This window comes from Arachis duranensis, chromosome 10, assembly GCF_000817695.3.
Source record: "Arachis duranensis cultivar V14167 chromosome 10, aradu.V14167.gnm2.J7QH, whole genome shotgun sequence".
Classification (NCBI taxonomy): Eukaryota; Viridiplantae; Streptophyta; class Magnoliopsida; order Fabales; family Fabaceae; genus Arachis; species Arachis duranensis.
In genome coordinates, this window is record NC_029781.3 from 8,520,673 (window position 1) to 8,530,337 (window position 9,665).

The 9,665-nt window shown below is 35.0% G+C and overlaps 1 protein-coding gene and 1 non-coding gene across 2 annotated transcripts in view; one reads left to right on the forward strand and one right to left on the reverse strand.

Moving 5' to 3' along the window:
• Positions 1-9,665, forward strand: part of LOC107468924 (protein Iojap-related, mitochondrial) — a 107,277-nt gene that overhangs the window by 87,638 nt on the left and 9,974 nt on the right. The gene's annotated exons all lie outside the window — the stretch shown is intronic.
• Positions 830-938, reverse strand: LOC127743323 (small nucleolar RNA R71). The gene has a single exon (XR_008004715.1). It is a non-coding gene; the product is annotated as a small nucleolar RNA R71 (small nucleolar RNA).

Consider the following 9,665-nt stretch of genomic DNA (forward strand, 5'->3'; position numbering starts at 1 on the left):
TTATATTTTTTCTATATTCTATTAGTTTTGTTTCATTTTTATCTTTAACCTTAAAAATATATAAAAAAAGAAATTTTATCATATAATTTTTTTAATTTCTAAAATTAAGTTTAGTGTCCCCTAGTTATTTTTATTTTAAATTTTCTGTTTATTTTTTTATATTTTTTGAAAATTTTCAGCTTTAATTATTTAGTTGTTTTATTTTATTTCTTTTATACAGGTTACCTCACTAGGAATTCTCTGCACTCTGACGTAGAGATTCCCATCTTTTCTTGTTTTCTGTCCGTTTATGCGCAGGAACAGCGACAAAGAACCTCTCTTAGACTTTGATCCTGAACCTGAAAGGACTTTCAGACGGCGTTTACAACAAGCAAGACTTTACAAGGCTGCAGAATCCACTATGGATCACAATAATGCTGCTAATGCCAATGTGGCAAATCCAATTGGAAATGAACAACCCAGAAGAGTGCGTGGCTCTTACACTGCTCCTACTGCAGATCTTTAAGGAAAAAGCATTGTGGTGTCTCCTATAGCTGCAAACAACTTTGAGTTGAAGCCACAACTGGTCACTCTGGTGCAACAAAACTGTCAGTATCATGGCCTTTCCCAAGAAGACCCAAATCAGTTTATTTCTAATTTTCTACAGATTTGTGATACTGTGAAGACAAATGGAGTGAACCTTGAGGTGTACAAACTCATGCTCTTTCCGTTTGCTCTAAAGGATAGAGCAAAACTCTGGCTAGATTCTCAACCCAAGGAGAGTCTGGATACTTGGGACAAGATTGTTACTGGGTTTCTTACTAAATTTTTTCCACCAAAAAAGCTGACTAAGCTTAGGGTGGAGGTTCAGACCTTCAGACAGAAGGATGGTGAGACCCTTTATGAAGCTTGGGAGAGATACAAGCTACTGACCAGACAATGTCCTCCGGACATATTTTCTAAATGGACTCAGCTAGACATCTTTTATGAAGGCTTGGGTGAAATGTCCAAGATGTGTTTAGATAATTCTGCAGGTGGTTCATTGCACATGAAGAAGACATCGGAAGAAACTATTTGAACTTATTGAGTTGGTTGCTAGCAACCAATATTTACACTCTTCTAACAGGAATCCTGTGAACTCTGAGACTCCTCAGAAGAGAGTTGTTTTGGAAGTGGAAGCTGTTGATGCCATTCTTGCTCAGATCAAGCTTTTGACTCAGCAACTAAATCTAATTACTCAACAGTTGAGTGGAATGCAAGTTTCAGCTGTCAACACTCAGAATGCACATCTAGAGGTCACTTATGACATGACAAGTAATTTTATGTAAAACGAAAATTATGATTATGCTCAATCTTCTTTTGAACAGGTCAATTACATGGGGAGTGCTCCAAGAAATCCCAATAATGATCCCTATTCTAAGACCTACAATCAGGGATGGAGAAATCACCCAAATTTTGCGTGGAGAGAGCAACCTTAGAGGCCACAAAATTTTAATAATAATTCTCAGAGTGATTTTCAATAGAATAATTTTAATAACCACCAGTTTCAGTCATCTCAGCAAGCAACTTCTCAGTCCCAGCAGAACAATGATTTGGAAGCAATATTGGTAAGTTTTAGATAGGAAACCAGAGCATCAATCAAGAACTTGGAGATTTAAATGGGTCAATTAGCCACAAACGTTAATGAAATTGATCAGAGGACCACTAATAACCTTCCTGGTAACACAATTCCAAATCCAAGAGAAGAATGCAAGGCTATCACCTTGATAAGTGAACAGGTGGCAAGTACGGAAGCACAAGTTAATGAGGAGCCAGTTGAAGAAGAAGCTCCAGAGGAGAAGAAGGAAGAAGTAGAGCACGTCCCTCTAAAGCGTGCGGACAACCCATTCCCAGACTCTCTTGACACTTATCCTACATTGCCAGAGGCTCCTTAGTACAAGCCTAAAATGCCATATCCTCCGAGACTTCAAAAGGAGATCAAGGACAAGCAGTTTTCGAAGTTTTTGGAAGTCTTCAGAAAGTTGCAAATCAATATTCCTTTTGCTGAGATTTTGGAACAAATGCCTCTCTATGTCAAATTCATGAAGGAGTTGTTGTCAAAGAAGAAGCCTTTAAAGGGAGACGAGACAGTGGTTCTGACTAAGAAATGTAGTGCCATCATTCAGAATAACTTGCCAAGGAAGATGCCGGATCCAGGGAGCTTTCAAATTCCATGCACCATTGGGAGCACAACCTTTGAGAAAGCATTATGTGATATGGGGGCAAGCATCGATTTAATGCCCTTGTCTGTGATGAAAAAGTTGCAAATCCAAGAGGCACAACCCACAAGGATAGCATTACAGATGGCAGACAAATCTATAAAGCCTACATATGGATTAGTGGAGAATATCTTGGTCAAAGTGGGTAAGTTCTTCCTCCCAGCAGATTTTGTGATTTTTGACACAGAGGAGGATGAGAATGCCTCTATAATTCTAGAAAGACCATTCCTAGCCACTGGGAGAGCTCTAATTGATGTAGAAGTGGGTGAATTAGTGCTTAGAGTGCATAATGAGCAACTAGTTTTTCACGTCTTCAAAGATATACTTTCAGCAGGTGAAGAAGAGAGGTGCATGCAGACTGAGTTTATTGATCCAAACCTTCAAGAACCCCCTGATGATGCATAGCAGAAATTGCAGCTCAAACCTCCTCTAGTGACAACCAATAAAATTCCTCCTGACATCAAACCTAAGTTTGGTGTCAGGAATGCATCATCCACCAAGGCGGAGGCTCCCAAAAAGAAGAAAGTACCTAGGGGATGGAGAAACAAAAAATTTCCACTGAAGACTTCTCCCCAGGAATCAAGGTGGTGTTGACTAGCAATCCAGTATTCACTTATACAGTAAACCTCTCTGTAGAGCATATTGAACTACTTTATGAGGACACAGGGAGAAGATTCACAGTGAGGAGAGAAGAGCTAAGCCCCTATGATCCTCCTCCTTAGAGGAGTTGACTGTCAAGCTAGTGACGGTAAAGAAGCGCTTGTCGGGAGGCAACCCGATAATTTCGTATCCTTAGCTATTCTTCTGTTGTGTTAATTATCTTATTTGTTTGATTTTTATTGAGTTTTTACTGTTTTCCTTTGTTTTAGTATGCTTGATCATGCAGAATTTTTAGAACAGTAACAAGAGCAATTAAGAAGAATTTTTGACACCCTGTTTTCAGCTTTTCTTTGCTTGAGGACAAGCAAACTTTTAAGTTTGGTGTTGTCGCTTCACTTTTGGCCTTTTCTGTTTATTTTAATGGCACCAAAGGGAGGTAAATCATTTTTCACCGAGGAGCACAGCCTGAAGAATGAGACGGCCACTAGGATAACTGAGGTGGTTGAGTTCCTTTCATTCTATATTTTCCTTCGTTCTTATTATGTTATATTCCTATTTTCTGCTGTTTTACTTGAATGTCTGCATGATCCTTTGTTATTTCGATTCCTAGGTTCCAGTTTATTTTGCTATTTTTTATTCTGTTATTTGCTTTTAATTTTACAAAGTGTCTCATGTATCGCTCACTGAGTTTGAATCCAAAAGAAAAAGAAGAAAATGATGTATTGTATGAGAATTAGAGTCTATAACAAAGAATAGTCTTATTCACTTAAATGTGGTGGTGTTTTTTGTGATTTTGAATGCAGGACATGAACAGTGCATATCTGAATTTGAATCAAAGGATGTCGATGTATAAGGAACAGGAATTTAGAGAACTATTATAAATTCTCTGAAGTTAGTGAAAGTTTAATCCTTGAAGCAAAAGAAACAGCAAAAGAAAAATAAAGGCAAGGTCCAAGGCTTTGAGCATCAATGACCAGGGAGGTCAGACATGATTAAAGGCTCAAAGAGTTGTTTCCCTAGTCACATGCTTGTGGTGTGAATACGTCAAGTAATCCCTGAGACAGAACACTAAGAGTCGAGATCAAATGCATTTAACAGAGTATGTCAAAGGCTTTGAGCAGCACTATTTGGGAGTAACTGAAAAAAAATTAGAACTTAAAGAGAGTTCCCCAGTTAAGTGCTTGTGGTATTTTTGTATCAAGTATTACTTGAGACAAAACATTTAAAGTCACGGCTAGACTCAAGGTGCAAAGCACCAAAGAAAAGAGAATTAAAAGAAATTTTCTGTGTTCAAGGATTAAACTGAAGTATAAAAGAGTAGAGAATTCATAATATTATCTGGTTTCTAATTCTGAATGACAGTTACATTCCTCTGATTCAAAGGAGAGTGAGATGCCAAAACTATTCAGAATTGCAGTGTGCAAACCCCACTTTAAGAAGAGACATGAGCTTAATTGAACATTCACTTCTCATGCAAATTCACATCCTAAGCCTATATTAGTTTTGGTTGCTTGAGGACAAGCAACAGTTCAAGTTTGGTGTTGTGATGCGTGAGCATCTTTCCTACCTTTTCCTAGTGAACTTGCATTTAATTTGTTGAGTTTAATCAAGAATTAATTATCTTTTAGCCACTATGGATGCTACTTTGAGTCGTGTGCAATTCTGTTTATTTTAGGTAGCATTCGGATGGATTTGATGGAGCTTTCGCAGAAAAAGAGAAGAAGGCGAATGATGCTGTCAACACTGACCTCTCTGCACTCAAACTTGAATAACTCGAGTTACATAAGTCCAATTGACGTGATTCTAGTGGCGTTGGAAAGCTAACTTCCAAAGCATATAATAGTCCATACTTCTTCTCTATCAATTCTGCCAAGGCTATGCCTAACTTGAGATTTCTCAAGTTAGGCGTGGACTATTAAGGAATCAAGTGGTCCCCAACTCTCCAAGAAGCAAGCACGCAATCTCCTATTAATTCTGATTTAAACTTTATTTTATTTAAAAATAGGAAAAGATATTATTTAATTTTAGAAAATATATATTTTACATTAATTAGGATTAAATATAAAAGGAAAAAGATATTATTTAATTTTAGAAAATATATTTTACATTAATTAGGATTAGATATAAAAGGGAAAAGATACAATCTCTCTTCTCTTACCTTATTCCGCACATTATAGTTTTTACCTGAATCCTAATTTTCTCTTTGAACCATGAGCAACTAAACCTCCACTGTTAAGGTTAGGAGCTCTGTCTATTGTATGGATTGATACTATTATTTTTCAATTTTAATTCATGTACTGATTTATAATTCAAGAATTGTTTTCATTCTTTATCTTATGAATTTGGGTGGAACGGAAGTATGACCCTTTTTCTAATTGAGTTCTTGTATAACTTGGAAAAGCTCTTTACTTGAATAACAACTTGAAAACATATTTTCCTAAATTTCTAATTATCTAGACTTAACGGGATACGTGACATATAATCCTCTTATATTTGGGTATTTAGGATTTTTGTGGCATATAAACTAGAATTAAGCTTCACCCTCTAATTGGAATTAAGTGACTAAGAAATTGGCGGTTGATGAATTTAGAGGAGACTAAAAAGGTCTAAGGAATTAGGGTTTAGTCAAATATAGTTTGACATGAATTAAATCTTGTATGATTAAAATAGTTAGTAAGAAAAGTCAATCAGGAAAATAGATATCTCTGAAGTCTTAACTGTTTTCTCCATATATTATTCACCTCAATTTATTGCTTGCTTTATTAATATTCTGAATTTACTGTTAATGCTTTTGAACCTTTAAACACAATTTTCTGCTTGTCTGACTAAGCCAATCACTCAATCATTATTGCTTGATCCATCAATCCTCGTGGGATCGACCCTCACTCACCTGAGGTATTACTTGGTACGACCCGGTGCACTTGTCGGTTAGTTTGTGGTTGTAAATTCTACACCACAAGGACATATAGTAAAGATGTTTGCCTTGCGGATAGTGAAAGTTCGCATACGATTCTCAAATGTAATATGTATTTTACTCGTCTTGTGCTAAAAGAAGAATATATTAATACTATTATTGGCTTAGGCACCTTGACAGAAGGCTCTGGAAGAGCTATAATTTTGTTTTCTGGAAGAACAAAACTCATAATAAATAATGCACTATTGTCTACCAAGTCTCTAAAAAACTTGTTGAATTTCAAAGATATTCGCCGAAATGGATATCAGATTGAAACAATGAATAAGGAAAATCATGAGTACTTGTATATCACAATTCATGATTCAAATAAAAAGGTTATATTAGAAAAGTTACCCTCATTTTTATCTGGGTTATATTATACTAAAATTAGTGCAAATGAATCGCATGCCATTGTAAACCAGAAGTTTACTAACCCAAATGAATTCATAACTTGGCATGATTGATTGGGTCATTCGGGAACAACCATGATGCAAAAAATTATTGAAAATTCTCACGGACATTCACTAAAGAACCAGAAAATTCTTAAATATAGTGAATTTTGTTATGTTGCATATTTTCAAGGAAAGCTAATTTTAAGGCCATCAGCAGTAAAGATTGAATTTGAGTCATCTAAATTTCTAGAAAGGATTCAAGGCGATATATATGGACCTATTCATCCACTATGTGGATCTTTTAGATATTTTATGATCTTAATAGATGCATCTTCGAGATGGTCACATGTGTTCTTGTTGTCTTCTCGCAACCTGGCGTTTGCAAGATTACTTGCTCAAATTATTCGATTAAAAGCACAATTTTTAGAAAATTCAATAAAAGCAATTCTTCTTGATAATGCTGGTGAATTTACTTCCAAAGCCTTTGATGCTTATTGTATGGCTAATGGAATAAGCGTTGAATATCCTGTAGCTCATGTTAACACACAAAATGGGTTAGCAGAATCACTTATTAAACGCCTCTAATTATTTGCTAGACCCCTTGCTTATGAGAATAAATCTCTCAACCTTGGCTTGGAGGCATGCTATTTTACTTGCCGCAACACTTATTCGTTTGAGGCAACAAGTTAGCATCAGTTTTCTCATATGCAATTAGCTTTTGGCCAGCAGCCAAATATTTCTCATTTAAGAATATTCGGGTGTGCGATATATGTTATTATTGCACCACCTTCTCACACCAAAATGGGACTTCAAAGAAAATTGGAGATATATGTTGGATATGATTCTCCTTTTATAGTGAGGTATCTTGAGATACAGACTGGAGATATATTTAAAGCTCGATTTACAAATTGTCATTTTGATGAATCAAAATTTTCAACATTAGGGGGGAGAGAATAAGCTTCCTGAAAAGGAACTTAATTAATTAGAATACATTATCCTTAATACATTTTAATCCTCGATCAGGGCAATTTAAACTAGAAATTCAAAAGTTTATACATTTGCAAAGAATAGAAAATGATTGCCTGATACATTTTCTGATACAAAGAGGATAACCAAATCCTATACACCAGCTGAAAATGCTCCAATTCGAATTGATGTCCCAGTTGGACAAGTGGCCACTGAAATAAATTCACGCGCAGAAGCGTGGTAGACCTGTCGGTTCCAAAGACAAAAATTCTCGGAAAAAAGAGGTAAATACTATTCCTATAGAAAAAGACATAGTAAAGATACATGCAGTTGTCCAAAATTCTGATATAGTTTTGACACCAGAAGACGTTCAGGTACGTGAAAACTGTGAAAATGACGAGATCTTAATAAATTATGTCTTTACAGTAGAAAAATGGAATCGAAATAAGACAATTGTCGATAAAATATTTGCATATAATGTGACATTAAATATCATGCATGAAAGTCAGGATCTTGAGCCAAGAACAATCGAAAAATGTTGACAAAGGAATGATTGGCCAAAATAGAAAGAAGTTATGAAAGTTGAGTTAGACTTACTTGCAAAACATGAAGTCTTTGGACATGTAGTTCGTACACCAAAAGATATCAAACCTGTTGGATACAGATGAGTATTTGTGAGAAAAAAAATGAGAAAAATGAAGTTGTACGCTACAAAGCTCGACTTGTGGCATAAGGTTTTTCACAAAGGCCCGGTATAGATTATGAAGAAACATATTCCCATGTAATGGATGCAATAACATTGCATTATTTGGTTAGTTTATCCGCATATCATAAACTACATATGCATTTAATGGATGTAGTAACAGTCTATTTATACGGATCATTAGATCGTGATATCAATATGAAAGTCTCTAAAGGACTAAAGATATCTAAACCATCTAATGAATATTTGCATGTGTTATACTCAGTCAAATTACAAAGATCCTTATATAGTATAAAGCAATCTGCACGAATGTGGTATACTCGTCTTATTAAGTATTTGGCAAAAAACGGATTTAAGAATGATGATATCTGCCCATGTGTTTTCATAAAGAAACATGCATTTGGATTCATTATAATTGCTGTGTACGTTAATTATTTAAATATCATTGGAACTCTTGAAGAGATTCCAGCAATTATAAAAATTCTAAAAGAAGAGTTTGAAATGAAAGATCTTGGAAAGACTAAATTTTGTCTCGACCTGCAGATCGAGCATACGAAAAATGAGATCTTCATTCATCAAACAACATACACAGAAAAAATATTGAAGAGATTTTATATGGACAAGTCACATCCATTAAGTATCCTAATAATCGTAAGGTCTTTGGATGTGGAAAAAGATAAATTCCGTCCTAAAGAAGAAAATAAAGATATCCTTGGTTCTGAAGTATCGTATCTTAGTGTCATTAGAGCACTAATGTATCTTGCTAATAATACACGCCTAACATATCATTTGCGGTGAATTTACTATCAAGGTATAGTTCCTTTTCAACCAGAAGACATTGGAATGCAAACAAATCTTTCGATATCTTCATGGAACGGTTGATATGGGATTGTTTTATTCATATGAATCCAAGTCACAACTTGTTGGCTATACAGATGGAGGATACTTGTTTAATCCAAATAAAGAGAGATCTCAAACAAGATACTTGTTCACATATGGTGGTACAACTATATCATTGAGGTCCACGAAACAAATGATAGTAGCAACCTCCTCTAATCATGCTGAAATACTAGCGATACATGAAGCAAGTCGTGAGTGTTTTTGTCTCAGGAGTTTGATCCAATATATCCTGTCATCATGTGGACTAATTGATCGTAAGATAGCTCAAACTATCCTGTTTAAAGATAATACAGCATGCATTGTTCAACTTAAGGGTGGATACATCAAATGTGATAGAACAAAACATATTTCTCTCAAATTTTTTTCACTCATGATTTTCAAAATCAATGGACAATTGAGATCCAATAGATCCGCTCAAACGATAATTTGACGGATTTATTTACAAGTCACTTCCAACACCTTCCTTTGAGAAATTGGTACATTAGATTGGAATGCGCCGATTTCGAGATATTAAATGATGTCGACAAGAAGGGAAGACTGTACTCTTTTTTCCTTGATCATATTTTTTCCCATTGTGTTTTTCTTGACAAGGTTTTTAATGAGATAGTCTCCATCAAATGATATTGTACTTTTTTTCCTTCACTAAAATTTTTTTTTATTGAGTTTTTCTTTAGTTAGATTCTAATGAGGCATAATCCTAAATGAACATCCAATGAGAGTGTTGTGATAAAGGTAACTTATGTGGATGCCCATTCTCAAGAGAAAATGAATTTAATAACATTGAAAACCTACATATATAAATAAGAGGTTAAATCTTAGTGAATAATACACAACAACAAAACAAATCTCTTTTTTTCTTTACAATTATACCGAATACTTCTCTCTCTTCTTCTTTATATATATACACTACAACA